Consider the following 26,010-nt stretch of genomic DNA (forward strand, 5'->3'; position numbering starts at 1 on the left):
GCTCCCGCCTTACCTGAGAGGGCAATGCGCCCTGCACCCGGCTCCGCGCTTGGCACCGCCCCGGGCCGCGCGCCCCGGGCGCACCCGGAGACCTGCCCTCCCGCGCTCCCCGCCCGCCGGCTGCCCCAGGTCCCGGGCGACGCCGAGCAGCCCAGCTGGCATTGCAGCTCCTCCGACGTCCGCGCTGGTCCCTGCAAGGCTTCCCGGGGAGACAGCCAGCGCTGGGGCCGGGACAACTTTCTCCGGCCAACCAACCAACCAGCCCGCCCCGCCTCCAGGCCCCGCCCAAGCCCCACTCCCACGCAGGCCACCTGGGCTCCTTCCCCGGCTCCCTCCCTTCTCCTGTCCTCCCATCTCCCACTCTGACCCGGTCCCCCGGACCCGCCCATGACAGCCCCCCACCATCCCTCCCACCTGCTCCCCAGACCCCTCCCCGCCTCCGGCCATGCCGGCTCCACCACTTCCGGTCCCACTCCATCCTCCGAACGCGCCTGGATCCCCGTGGGCCCTCTCTCTTCTCCTGCGGGCCCGCCCAGCCCCCAGGCCCCGCCCCCAGGCCCCGCCCCCGTGGGGCAGGTGGAAGCCGCCTGCAGCCTGGAGCTGAGACAGCACTGGACGCGGCCTCCTTCCCCGCCCCGGCGCTGCAGGAAGACGGAGCTGCGGGGAGGAGGGGCAGCTCCGACAAATCCGCTCCTCTGCCTGAGAAGCTTCCTTGCATCAAGCCGCTTCCTGGGTGCTGGGGGACGGGGGGGCGTCGCAAGTCGCAGCCCTGGAGAATTTTGCCCAGAGCCCCAGCGAGCGGAGACAGAGAGGGAGATGCCTCCTTCTCCTCCTGGGGCCTTCGGGGAAGCGGAGTCTGTCCTCTCCAGCCCCCTACTTAAGGGTCATGCCCTGCTCTGGTCTTGGTTGCTGGAACAGGAGATTAAAAGGCCCCTACGGTTTAGTATGGAAAGGTCTATATTTGCGTTTGTTTGTTTGGGGATTTTTTGAGTTGGAGTCTCACTCTGTCGCCCAGACTGGAGTGCAGTGGCCGCTCCCGGCCACCGCAGCCTCGACCTGCTGGGCTCCGGCGATCCTTCCGCCTCAGCCTTCCAAGTAGCTGGAACTACAGGCACGCGCTACTACACCCGGCTAAGTTTTGATTTATTGTAGAGATGAGGTCTCACTGCCCAGGCGGGTCTCGAACCCGCGGGCTCAGGCAATCCACTCATCTCAGCCTCCCAAAGGCGCGGGATTACAGGCTGAGCCACCGAGCCCGGCTATCTTTGCATTTTTAAATGGAAAATAAAAACATGATGCAAAAATAAAATAAAATAGGAAAGTGGGTAGGGATACACAGGCCATGCCAGAAACTGAACGCTGATATATTTGGGAAAGGGACTTAGGGCTGGGGGTGGGGGAAATTTTTATTTTTCAATCCATGCTCTTTCTGCGCTGTTTGATTTCTTTCCTCAGTGCGCGTATGTGGTCTACTCAGGAAACAAACATGAGCCAGGAGCAGACCTGTCCCTGCAATCGTCCTTGCTGTGCAGAGACAGCCAGGAGTGTCTGTTCCTCCATTCCTGTCCCATTCTTTTCTCTCTGATTTTCCTTGTCCTGCCTTCTCTTGTATCTTCCCAGCGGCACCTGGCGAGGTCTCTGATGGCCGGGCCTCATGGGCCCTAGGGAAGTCTGAGGATTGTGACTCGCCTTCCAGAAGGTTGCAGGTAAGAAGCCAGCTTGTGGGAAACCAGAAACCTGGCTGCAGCCTTTTCCCCAAACCAGCAACACCTGGTGCTCCCCAGTGAGTCTCCATCCTCACCTGGGGCTAAACGTCCTGCTCTCACCCCACACTATCTTTGCCCCACGTCAGAAGGGAACCTTGACCTTCTAAAGTGTCACCATCCTTCCTGGTTACTAGAGGGCCCCAGGGGGTATCCTGAGCCCCAATGCATTTAAGCAAAATGAAACAAACAAAACAAAACAAAAAACTGATTTTTTTTTTTTTGGCTTAGAATAGTGCCCTCTTGGGTCAGGTGTGTGGCTCATATTTGTAATCCCAGCACTTTGTGAGGTCAAGGCAAGACGATCAATTGAGCCCAGCCTGGGCAACATAGCAAGACCTCATTTCTACTATATAGATATAGATACAGATATAGATATAGATATAGATATATATCAAATAAGCTGGGCATGGTGGTGCGTACCCAAATCTACCTCCTGCCTTTGCACTTGCTGTTCTGCCTTCTTGCCTTTCTCCCTTCAGCTAAGATGTGACATGCACAGTGAGGTCTCCCCTGAATACTCCATGCAACAAAGGGCAGAGACATGGTTTCATTCACCATTACATTCTCAGAACCTGGCGCATCTTTGGCACATACTAGACACTTAACAAATATTGTTGAAATAAAGAAAATAAGGTCCTTCTGAACGTGGCTTTCAGTCAGAGGCTTCAATAATAGGAAGGTTTGGATGATGAAGTTGGGGGAAAGCAGAGGAAGCGGGCGGCACAGCAAATTGATAGAAAATGGAAAAGGAGAGAAATCACAGGAAGGAAAATTGTTGGGCCTAGTCAACCAAGGAAACATCACGCAAAAATTAAAAAAAAAATCAGATCTTTCTTAGATCAAAATCTTTGCCACCGAACTGTAAGTTCACAGAAAAGATAATACTCAGTTTTCTAAAATTTATTGCTGTTGCACCTTTAGAAATTGAATTTTGAGTTAAAATAGGGATTAATGCAATTCAAATGTCTGTTACGTGAAAAGCAACACAGTTCTTACTCATTAATGTTGTTCTGCCTTTTAGATGTCCCTCCTGATGGAACAGATCAGCATCTGAGACAGTTGTGAATCTTTACCAGCATAGCTCGTTCCAGCAGATGGAATGACACTGATAGCTTTTACATGTTTGGAAGACAGAATAAAGAACCCCAAAGATTCTACATTCAGACCTCTAAAACCAGTGGACATGTTACCTACATGGTACTTTACAGTTGTAATTAAGCCAAGGATCTTGAGATGAGGAGATTACCCTGAATTATCTGGGTGAACTCAATGTAATCACACAGCTTCTTATAAGAAGAAAGCAGGAGGGTCAAAGTCAGAGAAGAAAGGAAAATAGAAACAGAGATAAGAGAGATGCAATTGATGACTTTAAAGGTAGAAGTCAAGAAATACAGGCAACCTCTGGTAACTTGGAGTAGTAATGAAATGAATGTTTCTAAGGGCTTTCAGAAAGAACATAGGCCTGATGATGCCTTGATTTTAGTCCAGTGAGACGCATTTTGTGCAACTGATATTCAGAACTGCAAGCTAATGAATTTCTATAGTTTTAAGCCAATGTGTTTGTGACAATTTGCTATAGCAGCAAGAAGAAACTAATACACCTGTGAACAGTAATTTTACCCCACATGTCTCAGGCTCAGACAACCCAGGTAGATAAAGAGCTTACATTGCTAGATCCACCACTTTCCTCTGTACCTCCTTAATACTTATTGATGATTATTTTTATAAATTGAGACATTAAAAATATGCCCAAATCGTGCTATTTTAGCACTTGCAATGATATGACATTTTATTTAATTTATATGTTTTGAGAATAAATATTTGATTGTTCCTGGGTTCTTTACCACTGACTTGTAAGGCCTGGAAGCTGTGATACCACCTAGGGTGTCACAGGGGTGGTCCTTCTTCAATATACTTTGAATAAATAGTGGTTCTCTTTAAATTGGTCCTCAAAGGAGCACAGGAGGCTGTCCTCTGGTCATCATGATGAAGATGGTTTCCTGGTACCACTAAATACAATAAAGTTCAGTCAGCAGCATTAGGAATACAGTTGGTGAGTGGATGCCTTGGTATACTTGGCATCCTTTGCCTGTCTTCCCTCTACAAAGTGCATTGAAGGTTTGTCATTTATTAGATAGAAGGTAATGGTTTTTTGTCAGTGAGGTTGAATCAAGAGATTAGCTGCCAATATCACAGAATAAAATAACTATTATAAGAATAAGCTGGCTGGGCTCCGTGGCTCAGTCTGTAATCCCAGCACTTTGGGAGGCTGAGATAAGCGGATTGCCTCAGCCCACGGGTTCGAAACCCACCTGAGCAACTTGGCGAGACTGCATCTCTACAATAAATCAAAAAAATTAGCCGGGCGTGGTAGCGCGCGCCTGTAGTTCCAGCTACTTGGAAGGCTGAGGCGGAAGGATCACCGGAGCCCAGCAGGTGAGGCTGCAGTGGCCGGGAGTGGCCACTGCACTCCAGTCTGAGTGATAGAGTGAGACTCCAACTCAAAAAAAAAAAAAAAAGCCAATAGACTTTTACAGTTGCGAATGAAGCCAAGCATTAACAGAATTAAAATGAAAGTTGGAAAATTAGAAAAAGGTCAGTGGCAAGGCCTCTGGAAGCACTGAGTTGTGCATTAGGACAAAGGAGCTTCCAGATGTACACGTTGGTGGTTTGGGAGAAACCTGGGAAGCCAGGCATACTCTGGTGCCAGAGTGGGACAAGGAAGGGGAGGTGGTGGGAAAGTCTGAGAAGCAACCACTTCACGGTAGCTACTGCTTCTGCAGGTGTGCAATTCCACATTGAGAGTTGGGTCAGAGGCTGCTGTTGGTCAGCAGGGCTGACCGTGGATGAGGACCTGAGTGTGCAGGTACAGGCAGTGAGGTCAGGCTAGAACCCGCTGTTACTTCCCCATGTGTCTGTCACCACTTCTAGCCACAATGAACTTCAGAGGCTGAGAGGCTGCTCTTTCCCTCTGTCTAATTAATTGTGCATAGACTCCTTTTCTGACCAACTCTCACCCAGAAATTACAAGAAATAAAGTTTTGGGAAACATGATCACACCCTAACCAAGTTGACACTGTACAAATAGGCTTCATCACCTTATAATCAAAGTTTAGAAGCATGACAACTCAAATGTGAAGCCCCTCTAAAAATATATATGGAGAAAGATGCCCGACTTTTTAAATAAATAAGATAAATACATGATGAATTTTTTGAAGGATGAAACCATGGTACTGTATGCAGCTATATTTCTACTGAATTCCCAAAATGTTTTTGAAAAGTGTGATGGAGTTCGGAGACACCTGGTCAATTTCAAGAACATAGAGTCAACAAAGCAGCAAAGCAGACACAGCAACAAGACTGTTAAATTAACCACCAGGGGGGAAGGATTTCCTTTGGGAATGCACATCATCTCAGGACCTTGATTTCTGTCAGGAACTGTTTCAGGTGAGCACAAAAAACTGGCCAATGTCTGACTCCTAGAGTTCTCTATCCATCCTTGAAAGGCAGCTGGCATTGCCAGAACGTGAATCTCAGGGGGAAAATTCAAAATAATACTAATAAATAAATAAATATTTAATTGTGTTGCTGTCATAGTATTCAGACTCAGAAAAGAATAAAAACAGACATCATATCTTTGCACTGATATTAGGAAAAGGCCACAGATATCTGACAGATGTACTTCTTTAGCTTGGAATAAACATCAGAGTTGGTCTGTATTTTAAAATACCCACCAAAATCTGTAACATGGAATTGTGTGTGAGATTTCATGGGTCAGATGACATGGAAGATCATCAAAGAGGTCAGAAGTAATCAAACTCTTTGGCTAAAAAAGGACTGGAGGTGATTCTAGAAAATAAAATTAAATAAAATAATGAGAAGCCAGAATATAGTCAAATACATCAGTCGCTGCTATTACTAAAAGTTCAAAAGGCAATAATTGGGTTTGGTGCAAAATAGAATTCATTTTATTACAGTAGTCTTAAAAACAACGGAAGAAGGGTTTATTCTCACTTCTATATTTTTATTAGCTGTGTAACCTGAGGAGAGGTACCTAAGCTTTTCATCTCTCATTTACTTCAGCTCTAAGATGAGGAGACTACAACTATTATTCCATAAGGCAGATGTGAGCACGAAGTGAAATGATAGTGCAAAGTGCTCTGGCACAGAAATGTTGGAAAATTCTATTATTTGTCTGAGCATCATTCAGACAAAATCATCTCTTTTTAAAATCAGCCGGGCATGGTAGCACATGTCTGTAATTCCAGCTACTCGGAAGGCTGAGGTGGAAGGATTGCCAGAGCCCAGCAGGTCGAGGCTGCAGTGGCCAGGAGTGGCCACTGCACTCCAGCCTGGGCAACAGAGTGAGACTCCAACTCAAAAAAAAAAAAATGCTTATTAAATGTTGGAAAATTCTCTTATTTGTCTGAGCATCATTCAGACAAAGTCATCTTTTTCTTCAAAGTTCCTGATTAGCTGAGTATAAACTCCATATTATCATTATTTTATCGAGGTGTCCAAGTGAGCCCGGCACATTTTAAACCAGGGGTGTTAGTTTACATTTTTCCTAGATGAAGTGACTGAGAAGGAATTAGAACTACCTGAGATCTCTTGGGAGAAACCCGTGTGAAGGATGAATGGGAGGGGCCAGAGAAGATGGAGAGAGTCTTGAGAATGTGAGTTGGGGCTGGCACCTGTGGAAGGAGAGAACCAGGGCAGAGGACCGAGCAGAAAGCATATCAGTCAGGTGGAGGGAGAGTCCTCAAGCCAATGTCTCCTACCCGAGGAGTTTCTTACTCACAGAAAGGTGCTTGCATTTGCACAGTGACCGTGCTCAGTCATGATGTGGGAACAGTTCCGGGAGGCATGGTCTCTGAAGACACATGGAGTGACCATTCGTCAAGGAGATGCCCTCTGAAGCAGGTCTGAGCAGAGCCCTTCTAGTGCCCGCAGTCCACCCGTTGCACCACACGGATGCACCTCTCCACGCATGTTTGGGGGCAACTTCTTCTTGATTCTCATAGGATTCTAACAGAGGTGAGTAGGACGAATCATTCCATGTCCCTGCAGTTGATATCAGGGCTGGAATAGGACTCAGTCCCTCAGTCTCCTTCTATGCATGGTCATGTCTCCTCACTCTCAACACTCACCTCAAAAGATCTCAGTGATTGACCTGGCGGATGGATGTGAACCGTGATTCCCAAAATGTCTGAGTGTTTTCAGGTCTGAGTTGCTGTACATTTTTGTTCACAGTCAAAATGTGACAAGGGAGAACCAACAGGCAGCTCACACAGATCTCTTGGGCCCCACACATGCTTCTCCCAGTGCGTAGTTATAAAAGCAAGCTTCCCTCTTCCTGCCAATCAGGGTCCCTTTCCTTACCTTGCCATGATGATACATCTCACCTATAGGTCCCTGGCAATAAGGGACCCAATGCACCCTGGTAGCAACTGCACCTTGTAGTTTCATTGGACACTTGCCATGTTGTCTGAGGGAAAAGCACATAGAAAAAAGCTGTGGAGCGTGGAGTGGAGGGGGGGTTCTGATATAAAAAGACAGGATCTATGGATGCTATGTCTGCCTGATGTAGCCACTTACCAGTGCCCTCTGTTCTGCTCAAGCCTGGATAAAGCTTTTTCTCCTTACAAAGGAATGTGTCTGAGCCCTTCTGATCTGAACAAAGCGTAGTTCTAACAGAACCTAGCATTCAGGGGAATTTCCAGACATGTGGCCATGTGTTTCTGGTGGCCAGGTGTTCTGTCTACCAGGATTCACTAAGAGCTGCTTCTTTAAAAATATACAGTACACTGCTTGAGGGACTTCCACAAGCTTCATGCTGTGTCTTTTCCTCACTAACATCTCCAAAACTACAGAGTCAGCTGGTGGTTTGGCCCAAACATTAGGGTCAATTGCACCAAGCCATGGACTAACTGAAGAAAGCCATCCTGTTGTTGGCCTCAAAAGTGGCAGCTTTTTATGTCACATGAGAGCTGGAGCAGTATTCCTAGATGTGAAATGTGTTTCCTCTGGAACCCAAAGAAGCCCACCAGACACTGTGCTTCCTTCTTTATTAGTACTGGATGCAGCAAATTGCCATCCAAGTCAGAGAGGTCTAGATGCTAACTGACTAGATGTTTGATAATTCAATGCTAAATGACCTCACTGAAGTGCAGATATCCGAGCGTCTTCACACACTTTTAGCCCATGGGTCTTTCCAAGGACTCCATGCGCTTTTTTTTTACATACAGGTTCTTGCTCTGTTGCCCAGGTTAGAATGCAGTGCTGCAATCATGACTGGCTGCAGATTTGACCTCCTGGGTTTAAGCCTCAGTCTCCTGAATAGTTGGGATTACAGGTGTGTAATTAAAAAAATTTGTAGAGATGGGGGTCTTGCTATGTTGCTCTGGGTGGTCTTGAACTTCTGGCCTCAATGAATCCGCCTGCCTCAGCCTCCCATAGTACTGGGTTACAGGCACAAACCATTGTGCCTGGTTCAGTACACTTTTTACTTGTGACTCATTCTTTCTAATCAGAATGGTTTCTTGAATGCAGTAAATCCATGTGATTCCCAATGTGATACACAGAATGTCTAGATGTCTATGGGCTATATGGAGTGTTAACCTAACCCTTAGACAGCACTGTAAGTAGGCATTGTTGTCAATCCTACATTGATACAAAGATGTGTGTGTGCACACACGCATGTGTGTGGAGTCTTGTGCGTGTTCTGAAATCCATGGAGAATCTACTCAATAGTGTAGGTTACAGTTGGAAATATGATGACAGAGCTTTGGAGTCTGCACCCTGCTGTCTTGGGTGCTTGTATCTTTAACTTTCTGTGATTGTCAAAATGCTTCCCAAAGTGATTGTATCACTTGGCAGGTTGTATGCAAGGCTAGAAGATTTTTCAGCTTTCTGAAATGAGAGGAGTTTCCACTAGCTTGTCCTTGTATATCTTGGTTTAGGATGACATACTGCTGGCTTGATTTTATAGATCTTCAGTTGATTTTATAGATCTGGTGTTTTTTCAGAAAGACACTCATCTTTATGGCTCACCATTTAATTTCTCTGCTGTCAAGAGGCAGAATTAAGTTATTCCTCTTTTTAAAAGAGTGATATAAATGGAGAATAATAAATGCAAAATGCTGTAGTTAAACATCAGCAAATAAGCTGATGGATAGACTGTCACTTGGAGTATAATATAAATGGGGAAAAAGTGATATTTAATCATTAAAAAAATAAAAACAGTAGTGATGGATTTGTTGTACTTTGAATGACTTATTACAGGAAATTGTTATTTTCCAGTTAATCAAGGGAATAAAAAGCGTGAAGCAGAGAAAAGTCGTTGCTTTCAAGAGCATGCCAGGTCTCCTGAATGGTTTAAACATACAAGCTATTGCTAGTTAATTGTTATGTGCTGAATTGCGTCCAAAATTCATAGGTTGAAATCCTGACTCCAGCTAACACAGAATGGGACTGTTTTTGAAGACAGATCCTATAACAAGGTAATTGAGATAAAATGAGCTTATGTGGGTAGGCCCTAATCCAATACAACTAGCCTACTTGTAAGGAGGAGAGATTAGGATACAGACACATATGGAAGGACTTTCTAGTGATAGCAAAGAGAGAAGACAGTCATTGGCAAGCCAAGGAGAGAAACCTCAGGAAAAACACTCCTGCTGACACCTTGATCTTGGACTTTAGCCTCTAGAACTTTGAGAAAATCCATTTATATTGTTCAAGCTCCCTAGTCTTTGGTACTTTGTTATGGCCACAGAAAATCAACACATTTACTGTGGCAGGTTTGGAGCCTCTTATATACCGGTGGCAAATTGGTAACTCATAAACCTGTATTGTTGCTGTTGTTGTTGTTTGTTTTTTGTTTTTGTTATTGTTGTTTTGACCCAACATTAGAAAATCAAGAGATTTAAAATAATGTAATAGATTTCAGTCTATGCTTGAAAAATTGGAAAATCTGACATTTAGGGCAAGTCTTACGAGTGACCTTGAGTTCTTCAGCTGATGTGTCCTAAGGCCTGCTTGAAAATGGAGTTGGGCTTTAGTTGGTTAGTTGGCATTTATCACTAAGTATGCACTGGTGTTTTTTCTTTTCTTTTTTAATAGGAGAGGTTTTTTATTGCTTGTTTGCTTGTTTTAAGTTTTAAAACAAAGTTTATGAGAGAAAGACTGTTGGTGGGAGTGTAAACTAGTACAGCCTCTGTGGAAAACAGTGTGACGATTCCTAAAAGATCTAAAAATTGACCTCCCGTACGACTCAGCAACCTCCCTTCTGGGAACATACCTGGCAGAACTCAAATCATTCTACAAAAAAGATACTGCTCATGCATGTTTATTGCAGCACTATTCACAACAGCAAAAACATGCTGTCCATCAAAAGTAGACTGGATCAAACAAATGTGGCATATATACATGATGGAATATTATGCAGCCATAAAGGAGGACAAAATTATGAACTTCACAGTAACTTGGATGGATTTAGAGTCTGTAATACTCAGTGATCTATCACAGAAACAAAGATCTGAGTACGAGATGTTCTCACTCCTAAGCGGACCCTGAACAATTATCATAATACTATAAGAAAGGGATTGGTAGTAGTGGGCAACTGCCAGGAGAGGTAGTGGGGAGCACACTTCATCAATAAGGGTAACTGATCTCAAACCAGGTCATGTGGGGACTAAAGGGAAGCCCAAATTTTACCTGTACAATTTGTATACCTAACTCTGAATTTACCCCACATCTTTAAAATAAAATAAAAAAGATAGAGAGACATGCCAGAGCTGGCAAGGGTGAAAGAAAAAACTTTATATTTTTATTTTTTTAAATCTTATCACGTATTAACTATGTGTTCTTGAACAAGTTATTTAAACTTCTTGTGCCTCAAGTTGCTCACCTTTAAAATAGGGAAAATATTGTACAAATCTGTGTCAGCTTCCTGTGGCTACCATAACAAATCACCATAGACTCAATGGCGTCAAACAACAGAAATTAGTTATCTCACAGTTCTAGAGTCTGGAAGTCCATCTTGTTTCACAATACTAAAGGTAAGTTTGTCAGGGTCATGCTCCCCCCGGAGGCTCTAGGGGAGAGTCTTTTCTTGGCCTCTTCCCTCTGTTGATGGTGTGGGCATTCCTTGACTCATGGCCACATTACTCGACCTGCCTCAGGGGCCATGTGGCCCCTGCCTTGTCCTCTGTCTCTTTCTCATAAGGATGCTTGTGATGTCATTTAGGGCCTGTATTAGTTTCCTGGAGCTGCCATATATATATGACCACAAGCTTGGTTTAAAACGAAATACATTTATTCTCGTGGTTCTGGAGGCCAGAAGTTCAAAATTAAAATGTTAGCAGGGCCACACTCCTGCTGGAGGCTCTGGGGGAGGATTCCTCCTTGCCTTTCCAGTTTCTGATGACTGTCAAAATTATTTGTGGCTGCATCACTGCGATCTCTGCCTCTGCCTTCTCATGGTCTTCTTCTCTTATAATAAGGGCATTTATTGGATTTAGGGTCCGCCTGGGTAATCCCAGAAGAACACATCTTGCGATCTTTCACTTAATTATATATGTAAATACCCTATTTCCAAAGAAAGGCACATTCACAGGCTCTTGGGATTGGGATATAGGTATGGCTTTGGAAGCTGTTATCAGCCTATCACATTACCCCATAGGGTTGTTATGAGGATGGAACTATTATATGTAAGGTCCTCACAGTAGTGTCTGGCACAGAGTAAGTGACTCGTAAGTACTGAGTGAATTAATATTATCATTATCCACATCTGTACCAACAGTCAGGAGAAAAACTAATGTAATGGTCTAAGATAAATAAGACAGCATATTTCCTTGTAACACAGAATAATACTTTATATGATTAATATGCAAACAAAAAGTTTTCATGCTGGAAGAAACAACTTAAAATACTTGTGAGAAATGAACCTTAGTACTACTATGGTAAATACACAGACGAAATAGATGCTGAAAAATATATCTAATAGATAAAGAGGTTTAGATTTCAACAACATTTCTTTTTAAATATGAGTAAGGTGACTGTGCCTTCTGGTGTAAGAGCATTTAAGTTATATCTGGGATCAGTCTTCCTCTCTGAGGGCATCTGCACTTCCTTTCAGCATTTCAATCCCCTACACCTCCTACCTACTCTTGGGGGTAGAGGGAGAAGCCTAGGTTGGTCTAGAAGGAAATGACTCCAATTCAGACAAAAGGGAATTTTTTTTTAGTGGTTGGCATCCTGAGATTTAAAGGCAGAAAACTGGAATCAGTGGTGGCTCTTCCATCTCTAATCAGCTAAATGAATTTCAGCAGATCACAGACTTTGGATCTCTTCTGTAAAAGAGAGATTTCACTGCAGACTCATCAAGGAGTTTAAACAAAGTAAAAAAGCAACCAGCCCTTTTAAACATTTTTGTTCTTTTTAAAACATTGAATATTCACAAATTATAATTATATATATTTATGGGGTAAAAAGTGATGTTACAGTTATGTTTATAATATGGAATGATCAAGTCAAGTGAATTAACATAGCCATCACCTCAAATATTTATTTTTTATTCCTCTTTTCTGACACAGTACTGTACTCATTGACCATCTACCACCCTGGCCTCTTAGGTATGTTCTACTCTACTTCTATGAGTTTAGCTGTCATTAAATTATGGAATCAAGTTAAGTATCCATCAGTGAATGAATAAATGAAGAAAATGTGGAACAGATGCACAATAGAATGTTCTTCAGCCTCAGAAAAGAGAGAAATCTTCTCATCTGCAACAACGTGAATGAACCTGGAGTCCATTGGACTAACTGAAGGGAAATAAGCAAGGCACAGAGCAACAAATGCTCACTTACATATGGAATCTAAAATATGTGTTGTTATTAGTGGTTTCTTCCCTCAGCAGAAATCCACCCCAAACACCCAAAAGAGACTAGAATCTAAATGCAGTTTTTTAAAAAAATATTTTCTTGCCCATGAAAGCATAACTTTTTTTTTAACTGAAAAGACACAATTAGGTAAATGAAGATAGATTCTCAAAGAAAAATGTATGCTGTATTTTGTGTTCCTTCCCAGAAACCCCTATTGGCTCTAAATTTACCTGCTTCAAAGGCAAAGACAAATTAAGCAATAGCTTTTTCAGAAACCAGGATCACAACAGAGAAAGGCCTCAGGGAACAATTTCCTCAAAAAGATAGTAGAGGAAGTTCTTTTCAGGAGCAAGAACCAAGGGTCTATCCCATGCTAAGACCATAGGAGAGGTGTTCTTCTATAGTACACAAAAAGTCATAGTGGAGTTTCTGACGAATAGAAATGTGTGTCTTGCATGGCACCTATAATCTGTTTTGACAAGTGCTGATTGGCCGGATGAGGCAGATCAGTGAGCTAATATTGGCTCTCACTTTTTACCTGGCAACTGTGACACTCCAAACAATTTCTAAACTTTGTGAACAAGTAGATTGTGTAGAATAAATTTAGTCACTTAACCACCCCAGAAAGAGATTTATTCTTTGTCCTCAGCTCCTGGAAGATGATCTGTGTCATATCTGATAGAAATATCTTATTTAGGGCAGAAGCCGGATGTACTGGATTTTAGGATGAAACAAACCACACTTGAATGTCCTACGGTTGGGGCTGACCTGGTTAGAAAGATCAACCTTGTGTGATTTAGGGTAGAGCTTTGGGTTATATGCTATTGACTGACATGGAGACTAAATTCTATCAATCATGACACATAATGGAACCCCAAGGAAAACTCTGAATGCTGAGACTCAGGTGTGATTTCATAGTTGGCCATAGTCCGTGCATGTTGTCACACTCTAATGATGAGAGGGAAATGTGGCCTTATTCCACAGGAGAGGACAGAGGACAATTAAAGTTTTTTAGGAGCCCTTCCAAACTCTGTTCTATACATCTCTTCTTTGGCTGATTTTGTGTCCCCTCCTTTTACTAAACTATGACCATGAGTAAAAGAGTTTCAGTGAGTTTTGAGTCCTTCAAGTAAATTAATATATCTGGGTGTTGGTTTGGGAACTCTCCCAGGTTGGAGTTGGTGTCAGAAGTTAGGGTGGTTTTGTGCAGAACTGTGTGTCCCTTAAATCTGATTTTTTTTAGCACTAATTGTTGCAGTATACTTAACTCTAGATAGGCCAAGCAGTTGATGCGACTGTTTGCGTTCTTCTTATCCTAGGATACATTAAGATTGTCATGTATAATTTTGATTTAAGATGCTTACCTGATGATCAGCACCTCAAATCTCAAGGGATTTTCTTTGCTGAAAGAACAACACTGAGAATGAAGAATCTCTGAGCAGCATTTTAGGGAGCTGTGTTTGCCTTGAGAGATGTAACCTGAGGTACTTCTATTATTTTTTTTCTTGAAAGTAGAGTATGGTCTTCTGTTGGTTATCCTTTTACTTAAATACAGCAAGAGACCCAGATGTACAGTGCAGGACTGTTTCTTTTGGTTCAAGAGAAGAACACCATTGTCAACTGTTGTGAGGAGAAGAGACTGACTGCCATGTTCAGGTCTCTGAGTGAAACTTTTATAAGGCTTTCCTTGACTGTAAACGTTATTTGGTGCAAGGAGGGTTTGTAGGATGGTCTCTTTCTCTGTGAACTCCAGCAGAGCTGAGGGACTTCATGAGGATGGGAAGCATAGGATGGTGTGCTGATTTGGTCTCTTTTGTGATAAAATGTTAGTCCCTGAAAGACTCCAAGTGGCAGTTCTGGGATTCCTACTGGGAAGAGCTGACTTGATTCTCTATTTAAGGAGGCATTAGAAAACAGAGTAATGACTGCCTCTCTTATCTTTTCTACTCTGTGTTTAGGTAATTGTTCTTTCTTAAAATGTATAGGGAATTTATTTTAAATTTAAGTAGAAACAAGTTATAATTAAATATTTGAAATTAAAGCATATTTACCACTAAGGTAGTTACAGTTTTCATGATGAACAGATGCCACTGAAGTTTAATATATCACTAAAACTGCAAGAAAAGCAGCTATTACCTGTTAATAATGGCTGTCTTTATTCCATTTGTTTTCTCTGGTACCTTAGTGACAATAAGAAAGAAGACAGTCATGCACTGTGAAATTGAGCTAAATCGGGAAGAGCAGGGTTCATAAAAAGCATTTCTCCCCATGAAAATATTTATTGAAGTTGTCATTTGATCAGCTGTGCAAAACTTCCTCTGTCTGAGTTGTCTTCTGGCTTGAAGAAATATATTTTCTTTGTTATATTTCTCCTCCTCACTCCTTTCTTTAAAGAAGAGATTAGGTAACTACCCTCATTTGCATTTATAAGTCTTGGGATCTGTAACTGGATAGAAAAATCCAATACTGAAATAGTATCTTATTTTTATACATGCTGTGTATTTGAAATCTTAAAAAATTTGTATTTTATTTGTACAATGTTAAAAGTAGCATAAGGCATCATATGACCCAGTGATTGGACTTTTGATCATTTATTCCATAGAAATAAAAACATAACGTGTGCACAAAAGTCTGTATATAAAACCTCATGGCAGCTTTATTTATAACAGCCCCCAATTGAAAACAATATAAATGTCCTCCATACCATGGAAGACTACTCAACAATAAAAAGAAACTGAATATTGATACACAACAATTTAGATTAATCTCCAGGGAATTATGCTGAGTGTAAAAAGCCAGTCCCAAAATGTCCCATACTGTATGATTCCTTTATAGAACATTTTTGAAGTGAAAACAGTCATAAAGATGGAGAACAATTGGTAGTTGCAAAGATTAGATGTGCGGGGGTGGGGAGGTTGGGACAAAGGTGGGCTTAACTTCAAAAGGGTACACCCTTGTGGTGATGAAATTTTTTTCTTGACTGTGGTGGTGAGTACACACATCTACATATGTAAAAAAAATACTTAGAGCTAAATATGCAAAGGCACACAAATGAGTGTATGTAAAACTGGCAAAATTTGAATAATATCAATAGATTGTATCAATATTCACTTCCTAGCTATGATATTTTAAGACAATTATACAGGATCATACCATTGGAGAAAACTTGGTTAATGATATATAGGAACATGGTGCACTATTTCTTACAATTGTATGTCAAATTATAATTACTTCAAAAATATATCAAATGCAATGCAAGGTCATTGTTGCAATACTGAAGAGCACAAAGTATAAAGAATTAATGTTAATATAGTCTTCTAACCTTATTCAGCATCTTTATTCTATTACTTATATCATACTTGAGTCGCAGGAAAGCTATATCCGGACTTCTTCTTATGAGAGATAGTAACTTACTTCATTGTTTAGAATACTTACTAAACTTCTATATTATGCCACTTGAAGGTCAACACATTTTATACTCATGGTGGCATCTGCTTATCTTGTAGATGTTTGCAAGCTTCATTTTTCATAGTTTCCATTGAAGCAAATAGCCTCTCTTCCCTATGAAATGATCATAGAATTTTGTGCCATGAACCAAAAATAACATTAATAAATAATCCATATCTCAAACGATTTGAAAGGGTTTCCTTTTCATGAACATGTGTTTGTCGTGTTGCTTTTTGTACGTACCCAGGCCAGGGCAGCTGGCTGTCCCCAGTACAAGTGATTGAATACAGAGAACAGGCAAGAAAGGGAGAACCTGAGATGAGGGTGCATATAACCTTATTTTAGAAGTGACAGCCTATCATCTCTTTTGTCTCATGCTATTGGTCACACAGACCAACTCTGACACTGTACAGGAGGGGACTGCTCATGAGGCAGGGATCACTGGGGCTGCCTGAGAGGCTGTTGACCATGAGGTCCGAGTATAGGAAAGTGGGTATATAAACCATTACATGTCACATAATGGGACTCTTCACCAGTGTGAACAAGAAGGAGGAAATTTCTGTAAAAATATAACTTCCAGGAGATAGTGTTAAGTTTTTCCTCTTATTTAAAAAAAACAGATGCTAAAATACAATATATGCATCAGCTTATCACTACTAGAAAAAAATACATAGGAAAATAAGTTAGATAGCAATGAAATTGGTTACTTGAAAAAGGTGGGGATGATGGAGTGGGATGAATGGGATATGAGAGGAAATGAGATTTTTGGAGACATTCTGGAATAATTTTTGACTTTTGGAAGAAAAAATCAATAAAGATGGAAATGGAATATAGAAATTATACATCTATGTATAAAATGAACAAACTTAATTATATTTCAAACGTATACCATAATCACACGGAAGAAAATCAACAAAAACAAAAAACTAATCTATGTAACTCATGAACACATTATTTTACTATATACTCACTATCTTTAGCAGGTTTGTTTTATGCTTCTGTTTTCTTTTGAAAGTTCTGAAACAGTTTTGGATTAATAACAGTTTGAATGAGTAAATATTTTGTTATTTTTGGGAGTCAGGATTTTCACTGTTGAGGGAAGAACACAAAAATATGGAAATGGAGGAAGAACCCTATGGGAATGCACTATAATTTGGGATATAGCTATAAACTCATCATTTCCAAAATACATATTTATCTGCATGTAAATAAGTGCATGTATAAATATCTATGTAAAGTATGTGTGAATGTACGTTTGTATGTATTTGTCTATGGATACAAATAGGTTAATTGATATGTATTTCCTTACTCTGTCCTAAAAAGTCTATGCCAGTACCAAAGTTCATAATTAGCACTCTGAATTTATCTCAACTATAATTCTCCTCTAAAAAGAATTTTGCCTTCTCAGAGATACAGCTGACTTCAGGGCTGAGCAGGATAGGTACAAGATAAACCCAAAACAAAATGTTATCTTTGAACATAGGAAGTGTTTGAAAAAGTGTTGGATGTGTGTCACAAGAATACAGGAATAAGCTTGAAGGTGCTCTCAGTGGCCAAATATAGAACAGAGGATTCAATAAGGGTAAGATGAATGGAAGGATGGATAGATAGATAGATAGATAGATAGATAGATAGATAGACAGACAGACAAATAGACAGGAAAGGGGACTTACAGCAGAATACCAAAAACCATCTGATAAAGAATGACAAAGATCATTTTTCTAGCTAGAAAGTGCTAGAATTGAGAAAAAAAGAATATTTGCAACCATTAGAGTAGAATTAGATCAGACAACAATTACCAATATATGCCAAGTGTAGAAAGAATGTTAATGAGTGTGATATTGGTATGCTCTTAAGGTGTCTCCTCAGGATGTATTGGTTGCTAAAGGAAGTTGTAAAATGATAAGGATAGAAACTGGACAACACTCTCTTGATCAGGTTATCAAAATGAACATCTACTCAGATGAATGTCGTGTGTGCAGCACACAACATAGCCTGCCTAGTGTTCCAGCCAGCACTGCATAACCTGAATCAAATCTTCAAGGTACATCAGACAAATCAAAACAGAAGTGGATAGTCTTGGTCTTCTCAGTACATCAGATATTTAAAGCCTTCTCATACAGGTAATAGAAAAAACAACCCCATCGAAGCTAATTTGTTGCTTAAATCTTAGAAGATACAGCATTCCTGCCATCAGAAGTTTATTTCCTCTTAGGAAAACATGCTGTTAAGAGAATTCCAGGGAGATACAAAGGAGTTTATTGTGAGTGATCTCACTAACCTTTTCCATTTGTTCATTTGTATTTAAGGATATTCCTATTTCCTTTCCTGTGCTTATCTTGTACTAGACGATGGAAAATCTTATCTCATGCTTATATCAAATCATGAAAGAAATTGCAAAATATCTCTAGGATAACAAGTGACATTTTAAAGATTATGCATTGATCATCAGTCTGCAAAGCTAATAAAGGATTTGGAAGCTTACTTTTTAAAAGAGCCTACACTGAATTGAATTCATTACAACTTAAAATATACCTTACCTTCCAAGACTCTTAAACAAATTGAATAAAAGAAAAGATGTTCTGGAGTTTTTTTTTTTTAAAGTAGCAGCTTGAGTTTAATAGAACACACTAGAAAATTAATTCTTTATTCAAGAGGGTTCTAATGACACTTCTTGTTGAAGGTAAGGTCAGGGAAGGGAGTTTGGAGAGAGCTTTACACATTTTATGGTGGGGACCATCAGCTGCAGTAAGAAGGCAAAAGTGGAAGGAGGAACAATAACAGCAGGACTTGGGGAGAGACGGGGTGGCAGAAGAAGAAAGCAGAGCACTAAGAGTCATGAAATAAAAGTGGCCAAATGAAAAGACATAAAATGGCGTCAGTATAGCCAAAGAGCAGCCATTTTTAACATTGTTTAATCTTGTCGTGTCTCCCCAGCAGTTCACTTTAATATACCCTCTAATCACTAGCTAAGGACAGAAGCAGTTTCTCAAAGGTAGCTACTGATAATTGTTTTACAGCCCCCTCTCCAGCTTGCTTTGTGCTAATTAGTTTTTATATTTCAAGTATTTGCCTCCACCCATAAGACCCAAGTTAACCTAATCAGCCCTTCGTGACCTTCATGACACAGGCCCCTTCAATGTGGCACCAGTCATGTGATTGACCTGTCCATCTGCATGCCTTCTGTCATCTGAAGTCAGAACCTGTGCTTGCCTGTCACCTCCATGATGATGTGGAGCAGACTGACACCCAATCAACTTAATGACCTCCCCTCATCAAAGGGAAAGCTTAAAAATGATTCAACTTCAAATAGCAGTCATTGTTGCTTTAACAGACTCTGGTGTGGTCATGTGCTCTTTGAGCTATGACCACCATGTTTCTTGGCTTTGACTCTGTCCCTTACCTTGAGGAAGTTAATCTCTCTCTAGACATTTACTTTCTAGCCATTGCTTTATTAAACTCTGGTGTGTCTATGTGACTCTTTGTGCTATGGCTGCCTTGTTTCTTGGTTTTTGCCACCTCCCCTACCTTGGAGAGGTAAATCTCTCTCCCTCTCTCTCTCTCTCCATTTGCCACTGCCTTGCTAAGCTATGGTCTGGCTTATGTGCTTTCTAAGCTATGGCCAGGCCATGTTTTCCTAAACTTTGTCCCCTTTCCCTACCTTGGGGAGGTGAGTCTCCTCTCTCTCCTCTCTCTTATTTACTTTCTGAATAAGCTATATTTCTCAATCTAACTTCTGTGCAATTCTTTGCATCTTTCACATGTCACTGGATCACACACAAACCCCTGTTGGGCCTGACCTAACATTTGGAGGCCCCATTGGGATATATTGTTAACCTAACATTTTTGGAGCTCCAGCGATATCTTTAACCTAACACCAACACTATCTGAACAGCTGAAGGAACTACATCAATGTCAAGAACAAAATGCTGATGAAAATAAAGCCGGTCACTTGGTGATATGTGTGAGCATACAAGCTTTCACTTAGTGACTGCAATAAATTATTTGAATTTCTGCCTAGATCAACAAGGCAGATAAATTGACTAAAACATGTTTCTACCTGGAGGATCAAAATTGTTATCAGAGAAAGGAAATGTGTGTGTATATGTGATGTGTGTGTGTCTGTGTGAGTTTCTAATTTTCTCATCAGCTTTCCGAGTTTTCCGAAAAGTTCACAAGAATACTGTGTATGAGTCTCCCGGGATGGACCATTTGTTTTGTTTTACAAGTGGCTGAATTCTTTCAAACACAAGGTGTTTGAAACTGGGGAAGCCCCCTTGAGGTGTGGTTCACCATTGGGGCAATTCCCAAAAATCAGATTGTACTTCCAGCCTCCTTGTGGTTGGCGGAGCTCTTAGATGAGTCACTTTCATGCCCGAGCTTTTGCTTAACAGTGCAAAGCTTTCCAGAATGTCCCCCCCAGTGATTGTTCTAGAAATGAAGATGCAAGGAGTGCCCCACTGATACCCAACAGGCATGTAGTATGAATGAGAAATAAGCCTTTGTTCCACAGACACTCCGAGCACCGGGGTTGTTTGCTACCTCAACACACTTGAGCTTATTTGACTGATGCAAGGTGAAAAGAAGCCAAATGTGCTTTCGGTTTGAAAACGAAGCAGCTTTCCTGGGAAAATGGCCAGAATGAGTCCCCAGGCCGCTACAGTTAAGCCTGCATTTATTGATCACCAGCTGTGTGCTCCTAACTGCACTTTTCTGATGCTTCCAAAATGGTTCCCAGGGAACAGTCTAAAGATGTTTCCTTGCATGAACGATTCAAGGGACTGCAGAGGACGCTTGTTTCTGGGAGCTGGGTCTGGTGGGGCTAGTCCGGCCTCTTCCCTCTGCTGGGCTTTGCCTGCTGTGGAGCCTTCAGTCCTGAAGAGAAGACAGAGGTGCAGATTTTTACTTGTCTTTAAGCCTTCCTTGCTAACGCTCTCTCCTGTACATAGAACTGATAGTTCTATGTCCTGGGCCCACTTCTGCCTTGCCGTTGGTCACATGGCATCACAGGTTCTGTATTCGTGGGTCTCTTCCCTGCAGCCACTCTGTGCTCCTTGGAGACAAATCCTGTGTCACATTCATCCTTGTGTCCTCAGAGGCTGGCACAAGACAGGAGCTTCAGAAAGGACTTCGGACCCTCAAACCTTATGTTTGAAATTTTTAAATTGTGTTTTCTGTAAAAAAACAGATGTCTTTTAATTGTATTTAAAATCTCCGTTCTCTCTCATCTGGGAACCCCTCTCTGAAGCTCCCCTATTCTGCTTCCTTTGTGGTTGTTTCCTGACCCTGGAGCACACAGCCACCTGCCTCTGGGACCAGCACCGCCCCCTCCACCCACAGGCAGGTCTAGGCTGGGAAGGTCCTGGGTTGGTTTTGCCCTTCTGAAGTTCACGCTCATTTTGTGACTTAGGGAGGCATTTCTTCACTCGCTCTGATAACAAAACTGTAAGTTCATCAAGTGACAAAGAACTGGTGGACAGAGAAATGGCTGAGGAAATACATCTTCAGCTCGTTCCTTCTCTTCATGTTCTTCTCGGGGGTTCAATAGTGTCTCCTGCAAGACTGTCTTTTTCCTCCTGATTGTGCGTAACTTGGAGATTTTCTTTCCGATTCATGTTTCCCAATTTAACTCTCCCATTTTGGGTTGTAATTGGGGTGGAAGGTGAATTGGTCTCCTGTGCTCAGAATTGGAATCGGGGTCTGTATTCTGGACTCCCTGGATTTTTTTATTGATCACAGCTGGCTCCTTCGCTCCCCCAGGCACAATTCAGTTCAGCCAGAATGTTAGCATTTGGTTTGGGTGGGGCCCTTGCAGGGTTCTCGGGAAGCAGAAAGAATAAAATGCAATTTCTGCTCTCTCAGGAAACCAATCTGCAAGGAGAGGGAACAGTAATTTGACTGGCAAGATGACTGTACAGGTGACAGAGAAGCTGTCTGGGGCGCTCCAAGGGCAGGGTTGGAAGGAGAGCATCTTCAGGCAAAGAGTAGAGCAGAGCAAAGGCCTACACACATGCAGGTTCTAGGTGTAAAGCTCTACTGGTGTGTACATCCAGGTAAACATAGCAAACGACCTGCAGATTTGCATGTCCAGGTGAGCATAGTGCAAGGCCTGCAGGTGTGCATATCCAGCTGTGCAAGATGGAAGACCCACAGGTGTGAACATTCAGGAGAAAATAGTGTAAGGCCCTCAGGTGTGTACATGATGGAAGACCCACAAGCGAGCACACCCAGGTGCATGTGATAAAAGACCCACAGGTGTGCACGTCCAAGTGCTCATGATGAAAATCTCACAGGTGTGCACATCCAGGTGCTCATGATGAAAGATTCACAAGTGTGCATGGCCAGGAGCTTATGATGGAAGACTCACAGGTGTGCATATCCAGGTGTTCGTGATGGAAGACCCACAGATGTGCACATCCAGGTTAACATATTGTAAGGACTGCAGGTGTGCAACTCCAGTTGCATGTGATGAAAGCAGCTGGAGCTGGACCTGGACAGGCAGGTGGGGATGAGCTGACGTGAGGATCCTCTTAATGGACAGCAAAGTCTGCTCTGTACTTGGGGTGGGCGGGAGTTAAACAGAGTTTCATCGGGGGGGGGGTGGTCAAAGGGGAATCCTGGTAATCAGGTGGCAGAGGCTGGTCTTGAGGGGAGGTTCATAAGACGTAACATGAGGAAGGAGGACAAAAATCCAGAGATGAGTTTGGCCAGCACCAGAAGGACTCAGGGACAGAGTCTAGCAGAAAATGGAGTGGAGTAGGAAATAGAGGTCAAAAACAGGGGCCTTGGGCTGAAGTCAGAAGTGAGAGTTCTAGTCCAAGTGCACTTATTTTAAAGTGTAGCTCATGGGCTTGTATCAATGATGGAGCCCCTGGCCAGAATAGCCCTTCCACCAGAAGCAACTTTAAGTCTGCACAGAAGCCAGGAAACATCTGTTTTCAGACACTAAACAGGCATCCCAGGTCTGTGATCCCAGAGGAAAGAAAGCAAACCAGGCTCCAACTCCAGGAGCCAACAGTAGTCATTCAGTTTGGGTGGGTCCTTGCAGCGACTGGAGTGTCAGCAGCTGCAAAATCCCCGAGGGTCTCCAGGGTCAAGTTCTGTCTGGGAGAACAGATTTTCTTCAAAGAGGTGAGACAGATTTTATTTATTTGTTTTCTCCTTTTAAAGTGCCACCTCTTTAAAAGCTTCCTATGCAGAGAGGACGGAAGTCCTTTGTGAATGTTTGTAAGTGTAATGTGTGTATGGCTGTGAGTTCATGGGTGTGTTCCTGTCTGTCTGTAGTAATTATAATTATGATTTATAATTTAGCTCATACCCTATTGACCTCACACCTACTCCTATTTCCTTACTCACATACCTTGGCTACAGTGGTCCCTCCTCACTGTCCCACAGACCCACCATGGCACTTTCACGCCTGCCTGGGACTTCATGCCCACCCCTACCTAGGACTTCATGCCAGCTCCTCTCTTCACCTGGAAATCACAACTTGTCTTTTCCCCATCTTTAAATCAGTGGCATGAAGCTCATTCACAATGTTGTGCAACTATCACTTCTATTAAATTCCAGATCATTCCATGCCTTCAAGGTAAAATCCCACCACTATTAAGCCATCACTGCTCATTCCCCACCCTCAGTCCCTAGCAGCCACCGATCTGCATTCCATCCTGATAGATTTATCTCTTTTGTTCATTTTATATACATGGAATCATACACTGCATAGCTCTTCCCATTCAGTTATTTTCACATAGCATGATGTTTTTGAACCTCAATGTGTCAGGACACTATTTTTTTTTTTTTTATGGTTGGTCTCTTTTTTGAAGCCAGCACCTCTCTTCAAGAACTCCAGCTCTTCCTCTTTCTATCTCACTTTGTTTTTGTTCTCTGAGACTATCTGCTAATCTAATTATTACACCATTTTCTAATTAGTCACTATCTGCTAATCTAATTCTTTCACGTACTTATCATGATAAATGTCGGCTTCTGCCCCTAGAATACTAGCTTCATTAAAACAAGAAGTGTTGTTTATTTTATCACACTGTTGTATCTTCACTGCCTCAAACTGTTCTTGGTGTTCTGTGGGTGATCAATTCATATATGCTGGGTAAATTAACAAGCAAATTACGTTATTGATCACTTATTAAATGCCTGAGATTGTTGTTACCTCTCTTATAGCTGAAGAATCCTGGGCTGGTAGGGTTACACAGCTAGTAAGAGGTAGACCCAGATTTGAACCCAGGCAGAAAAGCTCTGGAAACTTTTCCTGTCACTATGATGCTGCTGTGCATCCTTGTGAACATGCATGTCCTTATCTATGCATCTGCTCCCATTTGTTTGTGTTTGAAGGAGGAAGCCAAATTCTAGACCTGCTGCCTCTTTTGAAGCACTACTCAGCCCCCATAAATGTCTCCCATCTCTCAACTCCATCAGTCCCTGATGTTGACCACTTATTTGACTTCCAGTTGTGCTGTCTTGAAGCAGTCTTCACTGAGAGTACTGCTTGCTCAGCAGGACTGTAAAGCCTGTGTGTAGACAGTGAGTCCTGAGAGCTTTTCTTTCTGCCCCAGACATACGGGGGAATTGCTGGAAGATCAGCCCATGTTTTCAGTTCGATTTCTATGGACTTCCTTCTTCTTCTTCCAGAAGTAAGGTCTGGAGAAAGTCATGAAACTCACTTGTACCATTTCTGGTAAAGTAAGACAATTCACAGAAGCCACCAGAGCAGGACGCTGAGCCTCATCATCTCTAGATCTGGTTGCCTTTATTTTTTTCCATGCTGCGGTCTCACCTATCAGCATGGACAAGATGCTGTATGGACCGGCCAAAGTTCAACCCCTACTCAATCTCCTGTCAATCTCATGCCTAAGTGGAGCCTGGGAGGCCTCCAAGGCTTCATGTGATCACTACTTTCCATATGACCAGAGAATGCGGCTTCAACACAAGGTGGGGCTGAAACTGAGGCAACTGGGAAGGTTGCTTCATCCCCCAGGTTGATGGACTCCACTGGGTCCTCAGCTCAAGTCACTCTGGGGGCCCTGGGGGAGTCAACCCTGTAGGCTCTCACTGTTATCTTGCCTGCCTGTCCAGGGTCTTGCTGACCAGGATGTGTTTTCTAAGGCTGCCAAGAACACACCTGAGCTTTTGTTATTACGCCACATACATCACCGCTCCTCCAGTTCAATCCATTTCACTCTTGAACAGTCATGCTCAGCCACTGGAGGATCCTTGGCCTTTCTGCTATTCTCCGCCCATAGCCAAGAATCAAAGGATGAAATAAACCTGAGCTGATTCCAGACCACTGGGACCAGTATCATCAGAGCATGTCACTGGCAGTGGGTTTGAAGGGAAACCACTTCTGAGGACAAGCTACTGGCTGTTCACACTCAGGGAGGGAAATGGAAAATTCTTACAAAATCTGATCTCGGCCTTTCTTGTAATCTTGTAATCTTTTAATTCTGTCCTTTTTGAAGATCATGTAACGCAATGTATGTACGTATGTGTGTATCTTTAATTCTGAATGTTTCAAAAATTTATTTAAAATACTGCTTCTCTCTGTAAGTTAGTTTTGCCTTGAAAAAAATGAATTTTTCATATATCCTGTACTTTTCATTAATGAAACAAAAAGAAGGGGCATGAGAATCATAGTTATGAGACTGTTTATTGCAGAGGACTTCCCTATGCATTTGAATAATAAAGGTGTTCAGGAAGGTGATCTTAGTGAGACACATTTTCAGAATTAGATCAGAATACACAGCAGGGAAGGTGCTGACAAGCCTTAAAGTCACGATCCTACTTTAAGTGGGCTGCAGTTCCTTTGAATTTAGAGAGACATATTTGGAGCTCATGAGTCTGATAGCAGGAGAAGATTCCTCTCAGTTAGGATCAGACATACACATGCTTGTTGTGGTCAGGCT

The 26,010-nt window shown here is 42.2% G+C and overlaps 1 pseudogene; it reads left to right on the forward strand.

Moving 5' to 3' along the window:
* The first annotated feature begins 387 nt into the window (after positions 1-387).
* Positions 388-26,010, forward strand: part of LOC103253761 — a 158,047-nt pseudogene continuing 132,424 nt past the window's right edge.

The sequence above is a fragment of the Carlito syrichta genome, unplaced genomic scaffold (genome assembly GCF_000164805.1).
Source record: "Carlito syrichta isolate Samal-C Ts95f unplaced genomic scaffold, Tarsius_syrichta-2.0.1 Scaffold251183, whole genome shotgun sequence".
NCBI classification, from domain to species: domain Eukaryota; kingdom Metazoa; phylum Chordata; class Mammalia; order Primates; family Tarsiidae; genus Carlito; species Carlito syrichta.